General features: G+C 43.6%; 1 long non-coding RNA gene across 1 annotated transcript; it reads right to left on the bottom strand.

Moving 5' to 3' along the window:
• Nucleotides 1-825: 825 nt before the first annotated feature.
• LOC121000033 lies at nucleotides 826-8,945 on the bottom strand. Its single transcript, XR_005778730.1, has 3 exons — nucleotides 8,876-8,945; nucleotides 4,879-4,880; nucleotides 826-912 (listed from the first exon to the last, which is right to left on the bottom strand). It is a non-coding gene; the product is annotated as an uncharacterized LOC121000033 (long non-coding RNA).
• Between the last annotated feature and the right edge of the window lie 773 nt (nucleotides 8,946-9,718).

Genomic DNA, 9,718 nt, shown 5'->3' with positions numbered 1-9,718 from the left:
AAGACATGCAAATTTTCCATTCACGTGTCATCTCTGTTTTGGAACCACTACAGTTTTTTTGTGGCTTTAGCAATACTGATGGATTACTGACCAAATACTGACCGAATAAAGGCAGATGCTCAACACATAGGATCCGTTTTTTGGAGGTTATTGTTCTAATGGATCAGAGGAAGGACAAAATAATCAGGGATGTCAACACAAACTTACTGCTGACACCCTCTCTACTCTGTCGGGGGAGCTCTACTTTTAGAAGCATTTAATAGAACAGGTTCTGTAGAAATCAATGTAGAATCAGCTGACGACGGTGTAAAAGGAGTGCGCTCTTTCACGCTATAGTAGGATCTTGGACCTCTGCACGGTTCTTTATACCTGGAGCTCACATTGACCTATAAGGCTGAGTTCAAACTTGAGTTATTTGGTTAGTTTTGGCCCCATAACTGCCCAAATAAGTGAAGTGTCCAGTGATTCTAAGAGCGACGCCTGTCATCTGCGTGTCATACTGACTCACAGTATTGTTTCACTACCACAGCAGACTCCCTATGTGTGTTTCTACAAGGCACAGTGTTCTATACCACTATACAGGCTCTCTGCACCCAGGAAATAGCTGTTTTTTAACGCAATTCGCCACAAATAAATTTGGATCGAATCGCATCTTTTTGGAAAATTCGGCAAACCGACCAAATCGATTTTTTTTTTGAAATTCACTAATCTCTAGGTGTCACATTTTCCCACAACTTAGATATTATGACAACTCCATTCTCTCATCATTGGCATATTGTGATGAGATCACACTGACTAGAGACATTACGACCAGTTGTTATCCAATCTAGTATTTGTATTTGAATGGGAGAGTCCTTCTGCCCTCAGGATGTCTTAGAATTGTAAGTTACTGTAAACACTACTCTAGACATCCTGATTAGCAATACAGAAGGCTTCTCTATAATAGTGTTGGGCGCGAATATTCGTATAGTGAATTTTAATCACGAATATCGCCACTTTGAGAATTCGCGAATATTTAGAATATAATGTATTATAACTTATATACAAAAAAAGTATCTCTATGCACCAGGTATATATGTGCAGAAATATGTCACACCTCTAATTAACTTATTTACCACATGTGGACTGAGTATATATAAAATATAACTTTTACTATAGATTCACTAAAAGCATAGGTGGTTGCAGTGGGACGAAAGACAAAATAACATACATACATATAAACACATATATTGCCACCGTCTAGGGCCGCGGTAAGATAGTAATGGTTTGATCTTACCCCGTCCTGTAGACACACGATCAGATAGACGGTGGATGGCGTCAGTGCCCCGTTGTAATGATGGGCACTGGTGACCAAATGCTTCTGTGCGTATGGCAAACTGGACACTCCTATAATGCCCTGGTCTAGAGCCCTCCCTATATGGATGGTTAGGGGCTATCCTCATAGACCTGCCTCAATGACACAGACCACCTGCCCCGACAGGGGCGACCCCATACTGAACCTGTCCCTAAATGGGGCCTATTCCCTGTAAATCCCTTACTGTATAGCCCTACATGCCATGTTTCGTTCCATTAGAATTGGAACTCGTCAGGGGCTTATTCAAGTCAGAAGGTTTCTACAAAAACACAGAAAAAGACACGCAAAAAAAAAAACGCGGTCACTAAATGTGCTTAGTCTAATGTACATTCAAGTAACATTGTTAGGTATGTATTCTCTACTTACTACTTCAGGAGAAAGTTTCTTTCCTTCTAGGTACGAGGCAGTATGGACAGTCAGTGGTACACGTCCCTACCAGGGTATGGGAAAGTGTCCCCAACGATACCCTCGCCTCACCGCAAGATGCCAGCAGTGCGGAGACACAGCATGTACCGCTGCGTCGCCTTTTAAAACCAGCGCCTCCAGCTGTTACCACCCTCTTGCTCTGCCTTCTCACGGTGGAACGCATATGGAACGCATGCCGTTCCCATGCACTCCACATCACCGGAAGTTGGCGTCACATGATCCCTCGTGCTGCCGAAAGTTACATGCATCTGTATCTGAGTGTCGCCCAGCAACCGGATGACGCGCAGACACTACACGCTGGTGAACCGTCTCAGATGCCGGACGGAAGCTTCATTTAATACAGTCATTCAGATATGGATTTCTTAGGCAGGTTTCACATCCATACCTATGCCCGTATAAGGTTAATCGTGGGGTACAGATAGGAGGAATGAGGAATGTGTTCCTACACAGATTAAATCATTACCAGTTATATCATCATTAGTGGTCGTACAGACGACGCGCCACCGTTTGTAAACCAGATCTTTATAGTACTACGGCAGTCGTGCCATCATGATCATTGGTCATTCAAATGAAGCATGTAAAGCTCTGTTGTTCATTGAGACCCTTGGGATATACCGTCTTCAGATAGAAAATCCATCTCGCCTCACATTGGAGGATTCTCTTATCCCAGTCGCCGCATCTTAATGGTGGCTTCACTTTTCTATAGTGTATTATATTCGTATTTGTGAATATTCTAGATTTTTTTTTTTTTTACTTGAACAGATAATCCCTCCCTGCTTCTTGCTTGTGGGCCAATAAGAAGGCTGCAATATCTTTGTCAGAGCTTAGCAACATCCCTAGCAACCAATAGGAAAGTTGCCTACCCCTTTACTATATAAGAACCTCCCCAGCAGCCATTTTCTGCATTTTTGTGCATTTATGAGAGAGAGAGAGCAGTGTCATTGCTGTGGTCTATGCTTTGGTGTGTCAAACTCAGTACATTAGATAGTTAGTTAGTTAGTTAGCTTATATATAATACAGATAGTTGGGGGTGGAGGACGTGATGACGTGAGGGTGCACCGTCGCGCTCTCCCTCCTCCCTCAACGCCGAGCGGTCTCCGATCCACCTCCGCTGACAAGGAGCGAGTGCCTGTATGATGGTGCCGAGAGCCTGAATCTGCTTGACCCCGTGCCGACCCTCCCCTGTGGCGAATCACTTGTCGACATCGGAAATCTCGTTTGCTGCATGGGGTGTAGGAGCTGACGTCCTGAACGTTCTTTCCCCTTCAGACTAGTACCTAAGTTGCACCTGGTGTTGTCCGATCCGTTTGCTGCGTCCCTTCTGTGATTCCTGGCGGGATTGGAAGGTCTGTTTTCCTGCGTATGTGTTGGATCTGTGAGGGCCTCTGGGCTCCCTGACTGTTTTCGGTGTTCCACTTTCCTGCTCAGCTCTGTTCGGATGGGTTGTGAAGGACCGGCGGCTTGTTTCCATAGCCTTCCTGGATTGATACTAGGATCCGGACTGGACTGCGAACATCTTGGTTGGGTGAGATCTAACCTGACTGCCCCTTCCCCCCCCACTCCCCCCCCCCCCCCGTGAGCATTGTGTTTTTCTTTGTGACTTCTGGCTCTCCTTGCCCCCCCCAACTAATTACAAGAAGAAGAAAAAAAGAAAAAGGGAAAAAGGGGAAAAAGAAGGGGGAAAGAAAGGAAAAAAGAAAGGAAAAGAAAATAGAAAAAAGAGAAAGAAAAAAATGGCCCCTAAACAGAATAGACGTTCAACAGACCTGATTGGCGGTAAAGCCACGCAGAAACAAGTAGAGTCTTCCAGAATTGACCAATTTCGGAGATCCCCAAATTTAAGCACCAGGTCGGGGTTAAAAGTGAAGCCGGAATATCACCACTAGAAAGAATATTCTAGAACATAGACCCGAGGAAGCACTCGAGGGGGACCCCCATATTGGAGAAGGGGAGATGTTTACGGATAACTCCTCTCCACTAGAGGAAATTTTATCAGCTGTAAAAAATAACGGAAAGGCGATACACAGTATGGCGGTGCAATTGGGGTCAATACAGACAGATGTTCTTATTATTAAGGACGATTTGACAAAGATTCAGGACAGAATTAAAGAACTAGAAAACACAGTGATTAAATTGGAGCAAGAAGCCAAAACATTAAAAGAAGAGAACTCTACCTTAAAAATAGATTATAACTATCTGGGGGGAAAAACGGTCGATTTGGATGATCGGTAAAGAAGATCTAATGTACGAATTATCAGACTGACAGAGGATGTGGATGATAAAAATCTAGCAGAAATAACACAATCCATTATTTTTGATAACTTTGGGAAGGAACATTTTTCAGCTTTATTTTTAATTGAAAGGGCCCATCGAATCCCTGGGGATAAACCCATTCCGGGGCGGCCGCCAAGGACAGTGTTAATTAAGATCTTGGCCGCTTCCGATAGAGATATGATTTTGAGGCGAGCACGAGATTCCCCCCCCCCCCCCCCCCCCCCCGATTGTGTATAATGGATGCAAACTCTCTTTCTTTCCGGATTTTTCAAAGGAAGCACAAGATAAGAGACGCACCTTTTTGGACGTTAAGAAACGTCTTCAGTCCAAGGATATTAAGTACTCTTTTTTATACCCAGCTAAATTAAGGATTGTGTTTGATGATAGTGTTCTTTTTTTTGATACTCCAGATGCGGCTACGGATTGGTTAGACCGGAAAAATGTTTAATAATTGTTTTTCACTATTTTTGGAGGATCGGCTGAGAGAGTGGGGGAGGGATGGTCCTAGTTAGGGGGTCTGTCACAGGTAGTGATGGAGCAAGAGGGTCATGGGGTTTGGGGAGGGAGGGGGGAGGAATATTGGGGTACGCTGCCTGCCCGGGGTGTTTTTTTTTTTTTTCTCTGGTTGAGTGATGGTTAAGATTTTATCTTGGAACGTCAGGGGCCTTGGAGAGAGAGCTAAAAGACAGGCAGTGACGGATGCAATTCGGAGCTATCTCCCCGCAATAGTCTTCTTGGTTGAAACCCATTTCTCAGGGACAGCTACCCCCCATTTGGGGGGGGGGGGGGGTTGGGCAGCACAGATCTATCATTCAAAATTTAACAGCTACTCGAGATGGGTATCAATCTTGATACACCAAGCACTGGATTTCGCCCTGACCAACTCCTGGATAGATGATCAGGGAAGATTTGTTTTTCTCTATGGTAGACTTGGGGTTCAGCCATATATCCTTGCATTTTTTTATATACCTCCCCATTCTCCTTGCACCCCCTCAATTGCCTGTTGTCCTTTGTGGAACGGTGGCCGGACTGTCGGGTGGTCCTGACAGGCGACTTCAATAATGTGATGGATCCCAGTAGAGACAGGCTAACTGCGGATCCCAGCACCACAATCAGTGGGAGTGAGACGCTGTTGTCACGTTTATGCTGGGAAGCGGGCTTTGTGGATGTGTGGGAGTATTTGGGGAGGGGAAAGAGTGCCTTCTCATGTGTCAGTAATGGAGGGAGGTCAATGTCCAGGATTGACCTGGTACTGACCAATAGAGACAACATTAGAAATATTAAATCAGTTAAATACAGGATGAGAACTCTTTCAGATCACTCTCCCCTCTCAATAGAAATTCTGGTAGGGTCAGGTCAAACCAGACTTGCTATTTAGGTTGAACCCATATTGGTTGCCCATAATGGACAACGATCAGTCTATTAAAAAACAGACAACCTCTTTTTGGCAGATTAACTACCCCTCAGCTGGCATTGGCTGTGTATGGGATACTCTGAAGGCCTATATGAGGGGGTTGCTTATTAGTAATATCTCTGCACTAAGAGGATCATTCAAGAGAAGAGAGAAGGAACTAATTAACTTAGTGGCCAGTACTACGGAGCAGTTCATTATTCAAAAGACGGAACAAAATAGAGAAAAAATGCAGAAAGCCAGTCAGGAACTTAAAACTTTTCTCTTGGATAGGGCTCATCATAGTCTGTTTTTTAAGGGACAGAAATACTTTTCGGAGTCAGGACGACCAGGCCGGCTCTTAGCTAGGATAGTTAAGCAACAAGAGAACAGGAGGAAGGAAATAACTTGTATTCGCGGACCTGATGGTAGGATTGTACGAGATTTGGAGGGCATAGCTGAGACTTTCCGAGAATACTTTACAGCAGTCTACAGGGCGGCTCCTCTTGTGCCACACAGCCTCGTGGACGCTTATCTGAATGATCTTCCTTTTCCGGTCCTCTCAGAGGGCCAGAGGGCCTCGCTGGAGAGGGAGATAACAGTCTCCAATTGGCCCTTGGCCCTTGGGTCAATATCGGGTAGTTCGTCCCCGGGGCTGGATGGCCTCCCGTACGAATTTTATAGGAAATATGGGGATAAAGTCCTCCCATATCTCTTAGAAGTATTTATAAAGGGGTTGCAGGGAGAAGGCCTCCCAACCTCCATGTATGAGGCACTGATAGTTTTAATCCCAAAAAAAGACAAGGATATTTTGGAGATGGGTGCTTATAGACCTATTTCTTTACTTAATACTGATATTAAGCTGCTCTCCAAGGTCCTGGCTAATAGACTCTCCAAGGTGATTACATCACTAATTCACCCAGACCAAAATGGGTTTATGCCTGGGAGGGGTACCCATTATAATATACATTGTTTGTTTGCTAACATCCAATCTTCCGGGGGAACCGCCCGCTCGATCCTGTCATTAGACGCCACAAAGGCCTTTGACAGGGTTGAGTGGGGCTTCCTCTGGAAGGTGATGGGAAAAATGGGATTCGGCCCAAGGTTTATAGCCATGGTTCGTTTGCTCTACAAATCCCCTCTGGCCAAACATTTATATTGAGCCTCTGGCCATAAAGATCAGACAGGACCCGGGGGTTCTTGGATTTGGGATTGCGGGAGATCATGATCGGATCTCTTTGTATGCAGACGATAATTTAGTTTTTTTTGCAACAGACCAATACTACCCTGCCAAAAGTTATGGAGATTGTAGAAGTGTACTCCAGGTTCTCGGGCCTGGAGGTAAATTGGTCCAAAACTACCCTCCTCCCCATAGATTAGACACAATTGTTAGTGGAGAATTTACCTCTGGATCTGGGGGTCGAGGACTCCATGAAGTACTTGGGGATAAATGTTTCTGTTATTGTTCAGGACTATGTTCAGCTTAATTTACTTCCGGCCATTATGAAGATTAGATCCAAAATTAAAATATGGCATCGGTTTACTCTCTCTCTCGAGAGGAGATAGGGTCTCCTTGGTGAAAATGATAGTTCTTCCCCAACTGCTTTATGTTCTCCGAACTCCCCGGTTTGGATAGAGGATAAATTCTTTAAATTAATAGAGAAGATGATCAATGATTTGCTATGGGGAAGAAAGCGGGTAAGGCTGAAACTGGATTCTTTTTCAATGCCGCTGGGGGGGTTTGAACCTTACGAGTTTCAGGGGATACTTTATTGCGTCTCAGCTATGGTCAGCCCCCTATGTAAAAAATTAGTGGATCAATTTGGTTTTCTTGATTTCTTTACTTTATTAGAGTCAGGATGTCTAATGAGTCGGAGGCAGGAGTTTGGAAGCTTTGTTAAGCTTGTTACCAGGGCCTGGAAATTGGTCAGGAGCTGGCTATCTATCAAATCCTCATTGGTTTGTACTCCACTATGGCAAAAGACTTCCAGTGCTGGGGGATCTTGATTGCCAGCAGTACTGGAGGTCCAAGAATATTTACTACATAGCGCAAGTAGTTGGTGATGGTCGGATCCTCTCTCTTGAGGAGATCGTGCAGAAGGAAAACCAAAATAGTTTGGTTTAGATATCTTCAGTTACGATGGGCACTTTGTAGCACTGTGGATAGAACACTATTAAGTATAGACACGTCTAGTTTTCTGCACAGCCTAATAAGGAAAAAGAATTCTGTTAAGGCTAATATAGCTTATTGTTGTAAACACTTAATCAGTCCAAGTCCTGGAGATTCACTTATCCTAACCCATCTTTTGAGGCTTGGGAGAGTGTGTTGAGGAACATGGGTTTGGTTTCTTTAAGTTTTAATCACATAGTTGTTCAGTTTAATATAATGCACAGGATATATGTAACGCCGCTGTGGCTTCAGAGTCCTGGATTACGAGATAGCTCCAACTGTACGTGTTGCGGGAGCCCGGATTCAGATTATTTGCATCTGTTTTGGGATTGCCCCCTTTTAGATGGTTATTGGGGAGCAATACAAAAGTTTCTTGTGCGGCGACTGCAGCTGGAGCTTCCTCGCCAGCCTCAGCTATGGATCCTTGGGGATCTCTCCGTTCTAAATGGCCAGAAGCCAGAGCAGTGCCTTTTGATTAGGGTGTTGTTTGTGGCCCGTCTCCTGATCTCTAGGTCTTGGTTTGCACCTACTCCTCCTCATGTGAACCAGTGGCTGAATTTAGTCAACAAAATCAGAGATTATGAGGTCATTCTGTACAAGCATGTTCATATGATAAATGGCTCAGGATTTGGGCAGCATGGAATGGGTGAAAGAATAACTGAAAATTCTTATGTGCATTTTTATTTTATTTATTTATTTATTTCCCCCGGTTATGGTGGCGTTCTGAGGGGAGGGAAGTGGGTGGCTGGTGGGAATGTATGTATCCTGTTGTTCCTAATTTTGTAATAATAAAAAAAAAGAAAATAAAGAAAACCTGGTCATGCCCTTTGGGTTAATAAAACAAAAAACAAAAACAAAAAAAAACAGATAGTTTGTGGGAGATAGTCAGTGTAGGTTATATCCTGATATAGTGTAGCTGATAGGTTCCAGTGCAGGGTGTTAGGTAGTGTGATAGGTTTTGCTACAACTAAATGCGTTAAGCAATTGCAATTGCTTTTCAATGGCTTTTGTTTCAAGATAATGTTCTGAAGTGCCACCATTTTCTCCAGTCTCAGGAAACTTCTAGCAGCTTGAAAAATGTAGCAACAGTTACCCACACTTGTATTGCATGTGCAATACACGCATTTTACATTGCCGATTTTCGCAATCAAGAATAAAATCGTGAATTCTCGAATTCTCAAATTTATGATGAATATTCGCCCAAATATTCACAAAATATTGCGAATTCAAATATTGCCCCTACCGCTCATCACTACTCTACAACAATTGACCCCAAGAATATTAATTAGAAAACCTTTTTTATCTGCTATATCAATGACTCTACTAATCTGATATAGTTCACTCAATTCATGAAATTATAACCCAAACCATAAGACCTTTTCTATGACCATATCTTACACCTATAGGACCAAATCGGTGGCACTGAAAGCAGAAGGGATCAGACTAATGAATATACTATTTTTTTTTATAGCATAATTTCTAGCTTTGAGTTCATTTTTAAATAACTTGTAGAGACCTTTAAAGAGATACTACCATAATTTATTTTATCACTTATTAACCTATATGTGAATAATTTATGTTTTGTGTGTGCGTTTTATGTATACAAAAAATAGGTGGATCGTTTTCTAGATGTAATTTCATGTAATTTATGTCCTGTCCTTTAGCACGGCAAACAGTCTCACTTAACTTTCTCAGTTAGACCATTCACTGCGGCCAGAGAGAAGGGGGTGAGTGACTCTATTAGAGCACACTACACACATTACACTGATAAGTGCAGTGCTGTCATGGATGTAGTAGGGGAGAACACCAAAAGACAACAAGACGGAAGGGAAAAGATACTAGGCCTCACCGCTAGGGAAGGAAAAGGGTCACCACCTATGAAACCCTGCTCCTGGCCCTAACTCCTATCCGTATGGGCACCTCTCGATGGTAGAGATGCCCATACACAGGAACCTAGAAAACCCTGGTGGCCCTCAGATGCCCTAGACTTAATGACAGGGCAGAGACAACCCGCTCCTTCCCTGGTGAAGGAACCAGCGTCTCACTGAGGCCTAGTAAACAACAGAGGGGGGGATACAAAACACAACAAGCGGAACACTTAACT

This window comes from Bufo bufo, chromosome 4 (genome assembly GCF_905171765.1).
Source record: "Bufo bufo chromosome 4, aBufBuf1.1, whole genome shotgun sequence".
Lineage (NCBI taxonomy): Eukaryota > Metazoa > Chordata > Amphibia > Anura > Bufonidae > Bufo > Bufo bufo.
Note: the sequence above shows the minus strand (reverse complement) of the source record. Positions and strands in the feature narration are given on the sequence as shown.